Genomic DNA, 19283 nt, shown 5'->3' with positions numbered 1-19283 from the left:
AGACCACATGGCTCTCTGAGCGCTCTAGGAAATCCACCTTTATGGACTTGTGCTACATGCATTCCTAGCCATGGAAAGATCCTTTCTCACACCTTGACAGAAGGGCATCCTTTTTTTTTTTTTGCGGTACGCGGGTCTCTCACTGTTGTGGCCTCTCCCGTTGCGGAGCACAGGCTCCGGATGCGCAGGCTCAGCGGCCATGGCTCACAGGCCCAGCCGCTCCGCGGCATGTGGGATCTTCCCGGACCGAGGCACAAACCCGTGTCTCCTGCATCGGTAGGCGGGCTCTCAACCACTGCTCCACCAGGGAAGCCCAGAAGGACATCCCTAATGCAGTTAGGGAGGCTGGAACTGCTAATCTAAGGACGGGTGTGGTAAGGACCAGCTTTATTAAGTGAGGCTTAATTGTGGGATCTGTTAAACAATAAGCAGAGTTAAAATGGACTCCTGCTTTTGAAGAAAAGAGTCAAAAACAGAGGCTTCTGGACTGACTTACGTCATTTATTGATGGCTAGTTCAGTTCTCCCTAATCCACTTGTTTCAACCAAATCAGAGCCACCATGAACGGTTGTGCAGGATGTGCGCTACACAAGTGTTCCTGGTTGACGAAATCCAGCCAAATCTCCCCTACTCGAGTTGTGCATGCTGGCAGGGTGCTTCCCCGAGGAAGCAGCATCTTTTCTTCATCTGCACCAAAGCACTTATAGCCTGTAGGATTCCTGAACTCAGCTGAAAGTTTTTTAACACCAGAAAGTTAAACAAAAAGAGGCCGGATTATTTAGTGTTTTGGATAATAAATGAGGAGAGATAGACATGACACCTTTTACCATCCAGTCTTCCAATCTTTTCCCAAAGTGGAAGGGCCTCAGGATTTGGTTACTCTCCTTCAGAAAGAAAGCCATGGTATCTCAGCAACCTCAAAAGTCTGACACGTACCCGAGGGACCTTATTCACCAAATAGACTCAAGTGGTATTTTAAAAAATCTATTGTTTCTCTGTTCATTGTCTACCTTCTCCGAGAACGTAACCCAATAAGAGCAGAGAATTAGTCTACTTTCAGAGCCAAGAGAAGCTCCATCTTAAGGTATGTGGACTATAAATGAGTGTTGAATGAATAAATGAGCTAATAAGTGAACCTAACATAATCTAGGTTCTGTTTTATTCTTAGAGTTGACCATTTTCCTCAAGTATGGAATCTTTCTTCTAACTAAATGAATCTGATTTCCCACTCTGTGTCTGGCTTCATTTTTCTCCCATCTGTGCTTTTACATCTTATTCCTCTTCATTCACAAGGCCCTCCCAGCTGTTCCAACTCATGGTCCCCATGGCCTCAAGCCTGGCTCCAGCCATTCCTCCTTTGGAAGGAAGCCCTTGCTGAAATTCTTCAGCTCCTCTCTGGACCTCTTCATCCATGAATATCTCCTCTTATGTAGTATTTTTCCAACATCTGGATTTACACTCATTTTGTATTAGCTTTGCAAGTTCTTCACGTTTTCATGCTTTGTATTCTCACTTGGACTATTAGTTTTCTGAGGGGAAAAAAAACCCCTTACTTTCTTTGTCCTTTATATCTTTTCTCTCTAATTCCACTCCTAATCAACTATAGGAAAGTACCATTCTCAGTGATCACTGGAAAAAAGTTGTTGACTCATTACTGGCAGACAAGTCCTGAGTCCCTTCTGGCAGCATGATTAGATGATGAAGGTAGCAGTGTGGCATCGCCCGTCGGCTTTCTCACTAATGTCACTGTGGAGATGAGGAGATTGCATGGCTCTGGGATTAGTAATGGGATCCAGAGACTTTAGCCTAGTTAAATCACCAGCTTAACTCTAAATCTGTTTGAAATTTGGGCTTCCAGTACGTGAGACACCACAGACTCCTTAGAGAACTGAGTTGCTCTGTGGAAAGCTTTTTTTTTTTTTTAATGTCCTTTTAACTACCATCCAGAAGGATGTTATCTAAGACTCTTAACTATTTTGTACCCCTAACAACAGCAGGATCTAAATGGTGAGGAAAGTCTTGTACTACATGGAACATCCCCTATCTAAAATAAACTGTCTCCAACATTTTTCTGAAACCTTGGGATGAACTGAAGACCTGTGTGCAGGTACTCTAAGGTGTCAGACAGACAATCAAGGGAGCATCATTGGAACAGAACCAGAGACATCAAGATGCATTGAGAAGGGCAAAAGGAGATATATCTGTCTACTGCCAGCCTTTATTTAAAATTATTTAAATAAAGCACCAACCAGGAGTCTGAGGAAAGGCCAAATAATATTTTGACATCTTTTAAGACCTATTCACAAAAACCCCACTTCTCAGTCTAGATAATTACTTGACCTTTTCTAGATAATCAATTGACTTTTCTAGATAATCATTTGTCAATCTTTTTCTGGATAAGCCCATTAGTGAGATTTATTTATTCTCCATAAGTAGCTGATTTACAAAATAATTGGGACTATCATTGGAATGTTAGCCTTTTCAGTTCAGGCACTGGTTAACCTTGTTTAGAGTCAGGAACACGTTTGATGAAAGCAATGGATTCTCTCTCCGGAGGGATGCATGCCCACTCAAAATTCTGCATAAAATTTTAGGGAATTCATGGATCCTCTGAAGCCCTTTCATGTACCCCAGGAAAAGAACCACTAAATTAAGGATTTCCAAATGCTAAATGTATTATTCAGATATCAAGAATTTTTAGTTTACTGTCAGATGGGCTGAGTAAAATCCTAGAGTAAGATAGTGGGAAAAGGATTTGGTTATCCTGTAAGTTTTAGAATAACTTTGCTAATAATAAAAATGGTGATTATGACAATAGCCGTAAGTTATTGAGTGCTTGCTTTGTTTCAAGCACCATGCAAAGCACTTTGCGTACACTGCCTTGCTTTAAATCCTCCAATTCTACTTTGTAGGTATTAGAGATTTATTGTGCATAAGTGGAAACTTAGGCTTCAAGGGGTTGAGAGACCCACCCAATGTCACAGAGCTGCTAAGTAGGATCTGGATAGAGTATGGTAACTTCATTTTTAATGTCTTTCCAAAGCTGCAGGGAAACAACCCACAGTCTGTTGTACTTAAAAGAAAACATTCTGATCTTGCTCCTAACAGTCAGCTCTTGATGACAATAACTTCCAAAAATAAAAAATAGCTTCCAGGGACACATCAATCTTTATCGTCAGCTCTGTGCAATAAAGATTTGTGTTGCTTACGGTGGTCTGAGGTATCATAAACTTGCTTTTATTCCATACTTTTTGTCTTGGAATCTAAACATTACTGCCTAAAAAATTGGATCAACATTCCAGTTTGTGCCTGACTGAAGTGGCCAAGGGGCTGGGACGATGTTGCAGGTATGATGCAGGGGTGAACATGGGTATGTGATGCCTCTCCGCACTGAATTCTCTAAACTCCCCTCAATCCACAATCCAGGCTGCCACAATACTGTTGATAAGTTTGTGAGGCCCCTCAGACCTTCCCTTGACACCTGGGAGCTCCTAAAGTGTGGGACCTCCTTCTCCCTGGACCAGGGCCAGCATAACTTTGTTCCCCGTGAATTGCTTGTTTGGCTTGCTTCCAATTACATCCAAGTCTGTTTACATCACTCACTCACATGCTCTGTCTTAGGCATAAAAAATTGAAACCATCTCTGTGGGCTCTAAATGGGGCTGGTCTTAATAGTTCCTGGAGTGGACAGGCGCTTCCATGATGCAAGGAAGGACTTTGTGTTCATAAATATCACCCTACCTCAGCACCTGGCACATCAGTGTAATTCTGTTACATCAGTGAGAGAGTCTGTCCTTTGGGGCTTATTGTTCCATCTTCCAGTGTCCCTTTTAAAATGCCAGTAACACCATACTGGCCCCCCATGTAGGACCAGGATCTCTTGGAATATTTGCTGAGGGTGGCATAGGGTGGGGAAGACGGTAGAGTGTCTAAGACTGAATCTAGTGGAAGGTGACAGGAGGGGATAAGAAAATGGCAATACAGTAAAATTTGGTGTTTGGCGGCTGGGCCCGTGAGCCATGGCCGCTGAGCCTGCGCAGCCGGAGCCTGTGCTCCTCCACGGGAGAGGCCACAACAGTGAGAGGCCCGCATACTGCAAAAAAAAAAAATTAGTGATAAAACCTGTCATATCTCTAGTTTCATATTACAAAATTAAACATTTTTACTCCCTCCTATTGATTTCCAAGGCAATTTCAATTGTGACAGAGACGGCTGAAGACGTATGCTAGTTTTTGAAAATGACACTCACATAGAATAGGAAGGAGCTTTAGGTTCACAATTATGTGGATTTCTAGGGGAATATAAACAAGAGAATGGAAAAGAATAGAGCAGACAGGGCCCGTGAAAAGGCAAATTATTCACAGACATGCCCTTATCACAAGCTGGTATGATGACATGATTCTTTTAAAGACTTATCCTTTTGTCTGTAATTCTAAATGTAGGAACCTATCATATAGAAATTCAGAGATGTGGAAAAAGATTTGTATGTGAAAATGTTCACCTCTGCCATATGTAAACTGCCAAAACATTAGAAACACTATCAAATGTCCAACAAGAGGGAATTTGTAGAAGATATTATTGTGCACCCAAGCTATGGAAAATTATATAGTTATTAAAATTCATATCCTTGAAGAATATTTAATGCCATAGATAAGTGTCATATACGAGAATGAGGTTCATTTAATTAGATATGACCAGACACTTTGAGGGAACTAAGATTGATTTTATAGAGCCAAAGGTTACAAAGTCTTCCAGAAAACTGGCCTGGTATCTGGTTCACAGACTGAGCCTTACAGGTGGTGAGATAGGTCACTTCCTGGCAGGCCAGACCTTGGTGACATTGAGAAGAGAGGAAAGTACCCACATTTATGGTAAAGCAGGTGAACCCTGGTGGAGAGAGTGTCTTGGCTTGGGGAGGAGCAGAAATATGAAAGACTGATCTGTTTACCTGATCCAAGCAAAGGCTTCCTTACCTACGTTATTGTGTCTGTCTGCATGAGACCAAATTTATTTTCCACTAATTAGTGAGTGGCAGCTCCTGAGGAAGATGAAGCCCATTATAGATTATAAAATAGCTGCCTTTTATTTACACAGTTGAATTGTAGGGTGAGTAAAAAAGATCTGAGTACATTAATTAGCTACAATAACAATAAAAATTAAATATCTCTAGACCTTAATAAAAAGTATTGTTCATATACATATGTTTATGTGTATTTGTACATATATACATATACAAATACATATATACATATACAAATACATATATAGATATACGTATATTCTCCCTCTAAAAATATTTGTTCCTGAAATATTTGTTTCATCTGAACAGGGCAGAAGTTCCTGTTTGGCGCTTGTCAAATCTTTTTCCATTAAAAACTCAATAACGAGCCATTGCATTTCTTCATACATTATTCTGAAATTATATACAGGCCACTGATTTTTTTCTGCTGGAGACAGTAGCTGAATTTGCCCTCCCAGCTTAGCTGTCTTATTAACTGTGTCTGACGTGTTGCAAGTAGTCAACAAACGTTACCTGTTATTATTCTGTGACTGAACCGCTCTGGAATGGGGAAGTAGAAGTCCAGGGATTGTCTGTTGGTTTTAGCTCTAGTCCTCACTTTTGAACAGGCATGCTGACACACTCCTTATTTCCTTCTCCTTCCTTTTCTCTAGAATCACCTGATTTCAGAGTTGAAGAGCATTAGGTAGCCCCACTTGTAAATTCCATTTCCAAGATGCCCAACAAGTAATTATCCAGCTTCAGCTTGAACAGCAAAGTGACAGGAAGTTTACTATATCCCACTCAGCCCTTCATCTTTGGCCAGCTTTAACAATTAGGAAGTACCTTTAAGTTGAATCCATCTCCTCGAATAAGTATTCTATAATCCTAGTTCTAGTCCTCAGGACCATGTTGAGAAAATGTGCCCCTCTGCCACATGAGAGTCCTTTAAACATCTCTCAGGAAGGCTGTCAGGTCTCCACTGAGGCTTCTCCGCCCAGACCTGGACAACTGTTCTTCCTATGATGTGAGTTCACCTTCCTCCACCATGTTGATTGCTTTCTTGTAAATACACTCATTTATCCATCTCTTTCTAAAAGTGGCTCTGGACCATGGGCTCTGATGGCAGTACGACAGCTGTAGTCAGACCAACACAACAGTAAGCAGGTGTGACCACCTCCCTTTTGCTAGACACTGAAGATCTGTTAATTTAGCCCAAGTTCAGATGAATTTGGGGCTATTATATTTACAGAATTGATTTGGACTTCTGTTGCCCTAAATTCTACAAGTCATATTTCCCCCCCCCCACATTATTGCTGTACAATTCTGTGTAGGACTCTTTATTTAATCCTATTGTGTTCCTTTCTTTCTTTTAGATTTAAATTTTATTTCAGTCTGCTAAGAGATAATGCATTTTCTATCACTCCAAATATTGTTTTATTTGCATGTCTTCTATATGTCTACCTGCTCCATTAATAATGCAAATGTTGAACAGAAATTGGCGCAGGACAGAGGCCTTCGGGTTGACATTGATCTATTATTTAGCGCCCTTCAAGAAAAGCTGTTTATCCAGTTACAAATCCTCCCAAAGACACCACCATCTACTATTAATGTCTCCTTTATGATAACAAGATGGTCGTCAAGAGATACTGTCAAATATCTTGTTGAAATACAGGTGCATAGTATCTACTACATTCCTCTTCTCTACTAAGTCAAAAAGACAAAGGAGGAGAGTTGACTCACCATTTCTCAGTAATTATTATTATTTTTCCTGAGGATTTTCGGACCATCCTATTCGTTCATTCAAAAATATGTATTCAGTGTCTGCTATACTCCAGGCACATTGCTAGACACAAGGCAATAGGATCCATGCACCAAGGAGTTTACTGCCTTTAAATAATGCATTCTAGACTTTTCCCCAGAAACAGCACCAATAACTCCCCTCCCTTCAAATGTTTAGCAGAGAGTCAAGCACACAGCAGGTCCTCAATAAATATTTGTCTTATTGAATTTAATACTTATTATAAGCAATATCTATTAAGTGCCTACCTGTGACATGCATTAAGCTAAGTATGTTAAATATTTTATGTCATGTAATTTCTATGACACACTTCCCCCCCATTTTACAGATGAGGAAAGAGAGGAGCACAATGGTTAGGTAATTTGTCCAAGCCTGTACATCTAGTGAGTGGCAGAGATGTAGATACAAACCCAGTCATTTGACATTAGAGGTCACACAGCTTGACCGCTGTACTGTAACTCATGACTCAGCTACTCTGATGGAATTAATACAAAAGTGTCTCATTTTATAATCCAAATATTCATAAGCCTCAGAAAAAAATTTTTAAAAGAGTTTAAGCAAATAACTAGCAAACCTATCAAACAACTCTAGTGGAAATATAAATATTTTAGGTAGATTTTCATTTCAAAACAAGGTATTCCCATAAAAACAACAAAGTGTAGAATTATGATATTTTATGACAATAATATAATGTTCTCAGCACAAAGCAGTGTTAGGACTTCCTCATCCACATTACTGCTATTTCATAGAAATCATTTCATTTTAGATGTAGAATGTTCCTTAGAAGTCATCTATTCATTTAAGAGCCAGATGGGTGATGGTCTCAAATAAATTCTAAGGACTTTCCAGCCTCAAGACTCTATGATTTAATTTCCAGAAGCAAATTTCCAATTCTACTGAGATCCTTTTTTTCCCATCTGACTTAAAAGAATCGAAAGGAATTCTTTCAATCTGAATATTAAGCATCCATCTTTTGTTTAAAGTGATTTAAAAACACCTTGATAAAAATTTAATTATTCACAAAGATCATTTGTTTTCTCAGAAACCAGGACTAGCTAAGACATTCCATAGTGTCTATGCTGACACTTTCTATGAGCATATTCATTCTTGATCTGTTTTTCTCATGATACTATTTTTTATTAAGCTTAATAACTATGCAATTGAGTTAATATTCTGTAAACGAATGAAACAACCCTGGCTTTATTCTGTAATTAAAAAGGCCCTAGACAGGTGATCAATGGTAAAGAAAGTAATGAGATGCTATCACAATATGTGTTTCCATCTCTTCATAATATTCCCAATACTAGACTACTGAAGCTAGTTGGTGAGGAACAGGTAAAATATTTCATAATCTCTCACCTTTTGGAATTTTCATCTTGTCATTCTTATCCAGGACCTTGCCTTCCTAAATCAGAGGAAGTGTCTTGGAGCCAATGTGTTCCTCTGTGTATCTAAAATTAAGTACCCAGTTGGTGGCTAAATTAAGATCTGACCTTGTACAACTGAAATATGAACGATTCCTGGCACATAGTAAAGTGAGATTTCTCTGGACCCTCATCACAAGAAACACATGGCCACAGAGGTATACTAAGATTATCTGGGTCCTGATTGGTTCAAAGAGCTCTCATGAAAACAAATGATCTGCCAACCCAGCTGCTATGAGGGTCCTTGCTGAAGGAACAAAGCAAAACCACTTAAGTAGAATTTTAAAATATTTTAAAATCAGTTGTTCAAGAGACAAATCTATGAGTCTCTGCATCTGCAGATCCAAATCCACTTTTAGTCAATTCTAACACACACTCTTTCTCATTCTTCGTCTTTTAGACTCATGTCATATCTCATTAAATATGATCTTCTTGTTGTAGGAATTTACTGTTTTTCATTTGATTTGCATTTCATACCTGCCAGCCTGATACACAGATGGGGATATGACAGTCAGTGATATCTAATCTGATCAAGACTTTTTAGGTCAAGTTATAAAACATAGAGTCTAAAGTGAGCAGCAGAGGTAAAGCAAGCAGAAAATTAGTATTTTAATTGGGAAGCGTGGTTTGTTTTCTTTTAAAACATAAAGTTTAGTGTCTTACTGATTTTCTAATGAAAATAATCTGCCTTAAGTTTGTTTTGACATGGGTATCCCCGGATTAACTCGGCCACTGTCAGCATTCACAAAGCCATCTGGCTTCCATCCCCACCGCTCCCTTAAAATAACTCTTCTCAAGGGTCTCACTGACCTCCTAGTGTCTAGGTTGATGGACACTTTTCACTTCTTATTTTTCAGGCCCTCTGTTGGATTTGCTGCTATTGATCCCTCCCTTTTTTCCTGGAACTCTCTACTCCCTAGGCTTCGTGGAGTACTATATGCTTTTATTTTTCTTCTGATCTCTCTGATTCATTCTCTGTACTTAGTGTTAATGAATAAACACATGGGTTGTAGTGAATTTACCAGTTTTATTTAAAAATGTGGAAACCATAAATGTGAATTCAGAGGTTCTACCTCCTCTTTGTGGTAAAAGAGGCTGTATTTCTCTCATCCTTGGAGCAACCCCCAAGAAATATTTTGTATTTATACCACCATTAACTGTGTCTTGAAATAGTTAAGGTTGAAGGCTAGAACATTGTGCACATTTTATAATTATTAATCTGATTTGGAATTTTTCAATAAAGAATTCTTATTAAAGCAAGCAACATTACGAAAGTAATTTTTATAGCTTTGTAACTTATAATATTAAAAATTCATATGAAGGTTTAGAGTATAATTCAATTTATGAAAAAAACCTATACCCGACATTTAAAAATGTAGTTTGGTATATTTCAGGGACATTTCTGCTCTTATGTGAATCAATTTATGCCTGTTTTATCCATTTATATAATAGTTATTATAGATCTACTTATATCATAAAATATTTTAAATAATAGAAAGAACAAAAAAGAGAAACAGTGTGGTAAATAAATGAAAATATGCTACTGATGACATAGACCTATGAACAAGTCTTGCCTCACCACTTACTCTCTCTGTCACCTTAGATTTGCTATTTAAAATTTCTGAGACTCAGTTTATTCATCTGTAATATGGGAGTAATAATAATCATAACCGTAATAAAAATAATAATAATACAATGACCATGGCACTCACCATTTTAATGAGATCTATTCCTCAAGTAGCTAATCATCTATACATACACAGTAAAGCAGGCTTTGAGTAATTCAAACATTTAAGAGAATGACCTATTCATAATGCTAATAATCACTTTCACATTTGTCTGTTTTGGAAATTGGCTTTTCCTGCTGGTTTTCTCAAAGGGAAACAAAGTGAATTGGATTTTTGAACAGTGTACCCATGGTTTATAGGTGAGGGTGAGTTTCAGTGAGGATGTGATCAAGCAGTGAACGACTACTGAATACTACCGCTGTTCTGAGGAAGGTACATATAACGTTACCGACATCCAAATAGGTGTCCCTTCTATATATATATATATAGCAAGAAGTGCATGTCCTGTGTCAAGTTGATAATTTTAGCAACTGATACGAGGAGCCTTAGGTTGAAATGGTTGCAGCACAGTGTTAAAGGGACTGTCCCTGGAACCACCCACTTTTATTTTGGGAACAGGAGACTTGGGCAGCGCTGTACGTGAACTTTCAGGGAGCCGTGCGGCTTCCCAGTCTTCACATTTAAGGCACCCACTGCCACCACACCTCTCACCTGCCCACAGGTACTCTGTGCTCCTGAAAACAGGTATGGGGCTTGTAGGCCTTTGACTGAGAATTTAAAATACAGCTCTTTGAGCTTCCCTGGTCGCGCAGTGGTTGAGAGTCCGCCTGCCGATGCAGGGGACACAGGTTCGTGCCCCGGTCTGGGAAGATCCCCCATGCCGCGGAGCAGCTGGGCCCGTGAGCCATGGCTGCTGAGCCTGCGCGTCCGGAGCCTGTGCTCCGCAATGGGAGAAGCCACAACAGTGAGAGGCCCGGGTACCACAAAAAAAAAAAAAAAAAAAAGCCATGAGGCTAGATGAGCTCACCAAATGAAAACACAAAGACATAAAAATAACGGCATTCAAGGGATGAGCCCTGTGGCTAACCAAAGACACAAGACAGAATGCAAGCTAAGGAAAGAAAAACATTTGCAGCAGGAGAGAGCAATCAACTGTATCAAATTCGGCTGCTAGGTTAAGTAAGATGAAGACTAAGAACTGACCATGGGACTTAGCAACCTTTCAGTTTGTCTTCTATTCCAGAATCATCTCACTAACTGTCCAGGCTTCATTTCAGAGATTTCCCATCTTTCTCCCCCTCTGCCCTGCTTCTCAGTATGAAGAAGAAAGACAGTGTTCTTACGTTTAGGGGCTCGTAAGACGCACATACAATGCCCCTAAATTTAGGAACGTTACTTCCTTTTCCTACTTCTTTTCTCTCTGAAAAAAATCTCTCTCAGCTCATTTTTATCTCATTTTATGAAAAAGGGCCATTAATATAAAAATCAGTGCTTTTAAAGTTTATATTAGCAACTATCTGAGAATAAAAATAATGTCATATAACAGAAATTTAAGTAGAATCGAAAACTGTTGTATTATAATTCCTTAGAAGGAGGAGCAAGTGCTCCAGGTGGAGGGCAGGACTGCAGCGTGATGACCGCGGTCCGAGAGGACTTCGGGGGCTGCTTAGAATTTTGCTGTGCTTAATAGTCCTCACTTCCAGCTTGTCCTTAGAGCTCACTTCCCATGATATCGCCTCCTGGGACATAAGATCATCAGAAAGGAAAGTGTCGAGATACTTTGAAACGGGTCAGTCTCACCTCTCGGGATCCTCTTTCTCAGCTGAAATATTGAAATTAGGCCTGGAACTATACGAACTTGAATTTCTCTTTTAATTTTAAGAATCTATAATGCTATCATTTTATCTTCAATAGCCTGAACGTTTTACTTTTTTTTTTTTTTTTTTCAGTACGTGGGCCTCTCACTGTTGTGGCCTCTCCCGTTGCGGAGCACAGGCTCCGGACGCGCAGGCTCAGCGGCCATGGCTCACGGGCCCAGCCTCTCCGCGGCATGTGGGATCTTCCCGGACCGGGGCACGAACCTGTGTCCCCTGCATCGGCAGGCGGACTCTCAACCACTGCGCCACCAGGGAAGCCCAGTAATGACTTTTTAAATGACAGGTTAATTCTTTTGGGTCCTAGCCATTCCTGGACTGGTTTTTTTTCCTGCTGTCTACATGTATCTGAGACTTTTTAGACCAAACTCCTTTATGCTGTACTGCTTATTAGGTTTCTTAGCAAAGGAATTTGCCAGAGCATCTAAAAGAAATAAAGTTCTTCATCCGGTCAATGGTATAAGGTTACCAAGATTGCCATTAACATCTGTCTCTTTATCACCACCTCCTGGCGAACTTACCACATGGCTTATGAAGTCAACTTAACTGGCTTTCTATGGGGAACAAAGGTAATTTTGGATACTTTATATCCCTATATTACAGGATTCAGTTGTAATGGAGAAAGGCCAAGTTGCCTGAGTGTATAATCTCCCTGAGACTATTTTTTACTACAGTATATATGTGTTATATAATATTATATATGGGAAATAAAGGAGCTCTTGAGAATTAAAGCTATGTTGACCATGAAATTTAGATAAAAGTTTCCAAAAAGTTTTAAAGCATATGGATTCATATTCAGGACCCTAAAAGAATATTAAAAGGAGGTTTGAAATTTATAAACTAAAAGATATTTTTAAAACTCCACTGTGATACCTTTGTAATAATTTCTATAGTTTTAATGAGAAGTTTTGGAGGCCCCTGACAATTTTCTTTCTTTTTTGTCACCATTCTGGTTTTCATGTCCATTTCTCCTTGTGTCAGTCCCTAGTGTAAGCAGCTCTTTAAATTTATTCTTTCATTACTCTCTGAGAGTCTTTCTCAATGCTCCCAGTAAAACATGACTTTTTTCCCAGTTTGCTTTCCTCTGTGGGACTCTTCAGAGTAAGTGGGCTTTGATGCATTTGAGGGTGGAAGGGAAAAGCAACTAGAACAACCTAACGGTATTTGGCTTTATAATTATTTTTAAAAAGGATCCCCTCCAATCAGTTTTTTCTTTTTGGTCCTGAAATTACCCAAGCACCTTAGGCTCCCATGCATCTTAATATAGGGAGCCCTATCTTTGAGGAGGTAGGAAGTAGAATATCCATTGGGTACTGGTAGCTGCTTTAGCCAAAGATCTTTGCTTCACTTTGTGTGAGGGTGTTAAATATTGGGTCTGATGACTTCCAATATTCCTTTTTTAAACCCTCATTTTTTAGTTTTTCTATTTTATTTCTCTAGTCTATAATTTGGCTAATATTTATCTGTTTAAACTTTTGAAACTCATTCTTTTCCTTAAAAAAAATTCTTTGGTATGAATTTTTACCTGCCTTATTGTTAAAGCCAGAAACCTAGGAGCTCTTCTTTCATTTGTCCTTTCCTTCCCTTCTCATAGCCAATCTAGCTGTAGCTTTTGTTGGTTTCATTTTCAAATTAAACAATGATTCTGCCCTCTTCCACTGCCAATCTTATTACAAGATTGTTCAAACCATTATCACTCTTGCCCAGATTACTGCATAGTCTCCTAACCATTTCTTTGTTCTATTCCTTCCCTGCTGCAATCCATCCTCCCAGTATTAATTGGAGTTGTCTTTTAAAAGTGTAAATCAGACAGTAAAATACCATGTTTAAATCATTGCCATTGCACGATCTTTTCAACCTGGTCCTTGCCACTCTACTGTTCACCCTTCTACCCTAGTCACACTCCAGTCATGGCACTCTCCCTCCTCACGCTTTTGCCCTTACTGCTCCCTCTGCCTGGACACTCTTTAACTCACTTTTTATGACTGGATGCTTCTCTTCCTTCATGCCTCAGAATAAATGTCACCTTCTCAGAAAGGTTTTCTTGCTCTAGGTATCCATGTATCCTAACACAGTTAATTCATTCCCTTTTGAAAATAATCTCATTTGGTAATTTTATTTATTAATTGATTTATGTGTGGTTTTTTTGTTTTGTTTTTTTTTGCGGTACGCGGGCCTCTCACTGTTGTGGCCTCTCCCCGTTGCGGAGCACAGGCTCCAGACGCGCAGGCTCAGCGGCCATGGCTCACGGGCCCAGCCGCTCCACGGCATGTGGGATCTTCCCGGACCGGGGCACGAACCCGTGTCCCCTGCATCGGCAGGCGGACTCGCAACCACTGCGCCACCAGGGAAGCCCTGATTTATGTTTTTACTGTGTGTCCAGCCACTAGAACAAAGCTCCCTGATGATTGAGACATGTCGGTCTGGTTCACTGACAGAACCCTAGGACCCATTACAGCTTCTGATACAAAGTAAGCAATCAATATACATTTGTTTAATGAAAGATTATTTAGTTTTTCTGCTGCTTATCCAGTTTTTAAAAATAGTCATATGCTTCCTCTCATATTTCTGAAGTCCCTTCTCTACTTTAGCTCTTGTCTCCCCCTCCTCCCATTTTATCTTGGTTATTTTATTTCACTTAATTTGTCCTTTTACTTTGGAAGAGACTAGTTAAAAATACAATATTGAGGGCTTCCCTGGTGGCGCAGTGGTTGAGAGTCCGCCTGCTGATGCAGGGGACACGGGTTCGTACCCCGGTCCGGGAGGATTCCACATGCCGCGGAGCGGCTGGGCCCGTGGGCCATGGCCGCTGGGCCTGCGCGGCCGAAGCCTGTGCTCTGCAACAGGAGAGAGGCCCGCGTACCGCAAAAAAAAACAAAAAAACAATATTGACATTTATTATATCTTTTCACCATTTCAACTTTTTTCTTATACCTTATTTTATCTTCCTATTTCTAAATTCTGTTAAATATTTATTTTTTAAATCATTATTGTTTTATTACCATTTTATTAGTATATTCTTATGTTAATAAATATTTATTTTAGTCTCATAAAATAGTTCTTATTTCCTCAAACAACTTCCTGCCTTTCATCACTTTTTTTCCTTCTTGCTTTTATTAATTAATTTATTCATTTATTTTTGGCTGCGTTGGGTCTTCGTTGCTGCGCGCCGGCTTTCTCTAGTTGTGGCGAGCGGGGGCTACTCTTTGTTGCGGTGCACAGGCTTCTCCTTGCAGTGGCTTCTCTTGTTGTGAAGCACGGGCTCTAGGGACACGGGCTTCAGTAGTTGTGCTCGGGTCCAGTTGTGGCTCGCAGGCTCTAGAGCACAGGCTCAGTAACTGTGGCGCACGGGCTTAGTTGTTCCGCGGCATGTGGAATCTTCCCGGATCAGGGCTCGAACCTGTGTCTCCTATATTGGCAGGTGGCTTCTTAACCACTGCGCCACCAGGGAAGTCCCTCCTTCTTGCTTTTAAATAAGAAGTGGCAGCATTTTGTACATAGAAATGGGGCTAGATATGTCCCCACAGATATCTTTATTATTCCATCCTCCCACAGGTTCTCTCTATTTTTCAATAGCCTATGTTTAATCTCAATTGTTAAACTTAATCCAAATCTGGGTGGGAGTGTTGGTTAGCTCCATTTTTACACATTAGACAACTCAAACACCTGGAAGCCAATAGCCACTCAGATAAAACTGGGTAATGGCTTTTATCTGACTTACAGCCCAATTTAGAATGAAATTCTGAAAACTATCATATTGGAAACACCCAGTTATCTGGTACGAACACTTTTTAGAAGTATCCATAGCGTAGATAAAGAAGAATACAGGAAAAAACCCCAAATTGTTTTGAACACGCCTGATATGAATGGAGGCATAAGAGATGGATAATATCCAAACTATTAGCATTTTAATATGTCAGGTCTGTTCTAAGAACTAACTTCAGAAAAATGAATTTTTTTGGTTACCAAGTTGGGAGAGGAAACAACACTCCCTGAGTTGAGATTATTTTCACTTCTGCCCCCTGACATGAAAACTAAGGGGAAAGTGACCCAGGCAGTACTCATCCCCTCTAGATTTTCAGGAATGAGCTCCTCCTGCCCTGAAAACTGAGATGTTTTCTTCCTTTTCTCATGCCTCTCTCAGGTAAAATCTTCCTGAGAAGATATTCTAGGCAAATACTCTAACTGTTTAACTTTGGGTAAGATCTGGCCCTTCACAAAAGAGTCTGTGTCATTAAGAAGCCATGTAGGAGGTCCTAACCCTTCCAGTTAATTAATTTTGGAGAAACAAGAACTCCCTTGTTGGGTAGGCTAGAGATCGTGCAGAGCAAATTGTGTTACAGATTTTAACTCTAAGTTACCTGGCCTGCTAACTTTATTTGCAGAAGAACTTTTGAACATCTGTCTCCTTCCTGACGAGGATTCCAACATTTATCCCTCTGGGAACTCTTACCTCAGAATATAGTGCATTTGGTGCCCTTGCTACTCACATTAAGACATTCCCAAATCCCCTTCTGATATCACAGATGCCAAGGTTGATTTCCCTTTGTAGCTAATTCTACTGCCACCAGCCATAGGACACCACTATCAAGCCCCTTCCATACATAGCCCTGCACCTCTGCAAAGGGATTAGCTCAGAAAACCTACACAATTTCCCACCACATAGAACTGGTTAGCTATGCAGTGCCTTAGCCAGGATCAGCTAGGTCTGTTTAGCAGTGGTGTCTTCAGCAGATGTCGTATGGCAGAAGCCTGAACCCAAAGTTACAACCAATGAAAACAGGTGCATCTTTTATAATTCCATGATTCTACATTCTAGAACACATCCCACAAGGGCAAAAATTCTAAGAATCTGGAGAGACAGGGAACAAAGACTGTGACCTCATAAATTCCCATTCATCTAAGTTCCAGTGACTATTTCAGCATTGTCTGCTTTGAAAAAGAGGGGCATTTCTTTCCAGTCCTAATGTGGTTTTCTGAATCTAATCTAGTGTGTCCAAATATATATGTCACCTTTGTAGAAGTAAATGGGTACATCAGATGATTTGTTCCAAATCCATAGTTACTTTATGTATGTGTTTACATCCATGCACATGTGTATCTTTAAAATGCCATTGACACATGCATATTCATTACTATATATTTACTCTGTCCTGAATTGTAATTGTGGATGATTTAAATACTAGAAGTTGGAAATTATGATGGAAGTGATGGTAAAGCCTAATTCTTGGGTAATCTGAACTGGAAAGATTATATCCCCATAGCTCATGTTTCTAGGGGCAGCTATTCTAAGGGAAGAGAGGAGCATATGATCAAGCTAATCTATTACTCAGTGTCAGTTTGTGCCCAAGGGGACAAAATTCAAATTCACCCATGGCTTTCAGTCATGGGTTTTGCACATCTTCAACTAACTACTGTAAAATTATTCCCCAAAGTGATTATACCAATTCACTCCCATCAGCAGTGTATGAGTATTCCTGTTGCTTCACATCCTTGCTAACACTTGGTATTGTAAGTCCTTAATTTTTGTCCATAAGATGGCAGTAAAATTATAATTAATTTGCATTTCCTTGTTTAAGAGGGAGGTTGAGTCCTTTTCATGTCTGTTGACTCATCCTGTTTCCATTTCTGTCAATTGTCTAGTCATTTTTTTGGTTTATTTTTCTACTGTATTCACTAAAAATATATTAGTTGGATGCCTATTATGTACCAGGTACTATTTCAGGCACATGCGATATGGTAGAAAAAAATTTCCGTCCACATATGGCTTATATTCTAGAAAGGATGATACCCAAAAACAATATAAGTAAGATAATTAGATAGCATATTAGAAGTTGATAAGGGCTGTGAAGAAAACTGAAGCAGAGAAGAGGGTAAGGAGTGTCTTCGTGGCGATCCGCAATTTTAGATCTCATGGCCAGGGTGGACCACACTGGGAAGGTAAAACTGTGCAAAGATTTGAAAGGGGTGAGAGAGTGAGTCATGCACCCATCTGGTGGTGGTGGAAGGGCTTTCCAAAGAAAGGGTTAGAAGAGCAGCTACCTGAGTATAGAGAGGGGGACTAGGAGGTTAGGTCTGAGAGGTGAGGGGCAGAGGGGACAGTCATGTGAGACATTGTAGGCAGATGCAAGAACTGTGGTTTTTACACCTTGAGTGAAAAATCATGGAAGAATTTTGAGCGAAGTATTTTCTAAAAGGATTATTCTAGCTACTGGGTTGAGAATGATAACAGCAAAATAAAAGATAACAAAATCACTTGTGTGGTTCTGTGTTCCATGCACTGAGTCAGGCACTTTACATATATTAACTCATTTAATATATTCCAGAGAGGTAGGCAAGAATGGAAGCAGGAAGACCTGTTCTGGTTATTAGTTCCTTTTTTTAAAATTAATTTTTATTGGAGTATAGTTGCTTTACAATGTTGTGCTAGTTTCTGCTGTTCAGCAAAGTGAATCAGTATACATATACACATATCCCCTCTTTTTTAGATTTCCTTCCCATTTAGGTCACCACAGAGCACTGAATGGAGTTCTCTGTGCTATACATTAGGTTCTCATTAGTTATCTATTTTATACGTAGTAGTGTATATATGTCAATCCCAATCTCCCAATTCATAGTTCTTTTCTTACTGATTGATGAGTTCCTTATATGTTCTAGGCACCACTTATCTTTTGGTGATTATATGTGGTTGCAAATATCTTCTCCCATTCTGTGGGTTGTTTTACCATTTAAGTTATATATATTCTCAATTTGTTGTGCTCTTCTCCCATTGACTTTTTAAGCAAATGCCCTTTTTTAACTCCAGTCATCGCACAATTTTCAGTTATTTCTTCTTCCCTGCTACCATTGCACTTGGCACAAATCTCTTTTGGAACACTTAACAAATTACTTATTAATGCACGTCCTCGTCATTGTTCTGTAAATCTCGCGATGTGAGATGCTGTTTTACAAACTATGTCCCAGCAACTAACACATAACGGGTGTTCAATACATGTTTGTAAAGGTAAGTGAAAAAAAGGGGGTATGGTCCGGTATCACTTCACCTGGGAAAATGAGAAAATGGATGTTGTACTTCAGTGAGTGAAATGAAATAGAAAAGGCTTGCGATGGGAAATGTCCTCTGGCTCTGTTTTGCCTCATAAGACTGAGAATACTGAACTAACCTTTGCACCTAAGAGATCACTTAGACGATACCTCCACGACTCCCCTCATTTTACTGCACACTATGCTATAGAAGAGAGGAATTCACCAAAGGTTAAGACGAATGCAGGTTCCTAGAGCGACTATTACCTCAATCTCCTGGTGTGTTTTTGTAGCTTGGAGGGTTTCCCTCAACCTTTGGGCAGGCAGATAGCATCAGAGGGACAGGAACTGAGACGTAAGACACCTAACGTAATCTTTGCCCCACCCTCCTGGTTTAGAGGCTTTGTGCACTCATTGCGCATGCGTCACTTTTTCTTTTAGGAATGGGCGGTGCAGAGCCTTTGCTCCATTAAAGAGCCTTAGGGGGCGGGGCCAAGCTGTTTCCAAGGTGACGGAATGGCGGCCTCTGTGGTGGATTGAGCGGGTCTGGGCGAGTTCCCAGAGGGCTGCGCGTCCCCGTTGCTCGGCGCTGTC

Source organism: Hyperoodon ampullatus, assembly GCF_949752795.1.
Source record: "Hyperoodon ampullatus genome assembly, chromosome: 9".
Lineage (NCBI taxonomy): Eukaryota > Metazoa > Chordata > Mammalia > Artiodactyla > Ziphiidae > Hyperoodon > Hyperoodon ampullatus.
This window is presented reverse-complemented; position numbering follows the sequence as displayed.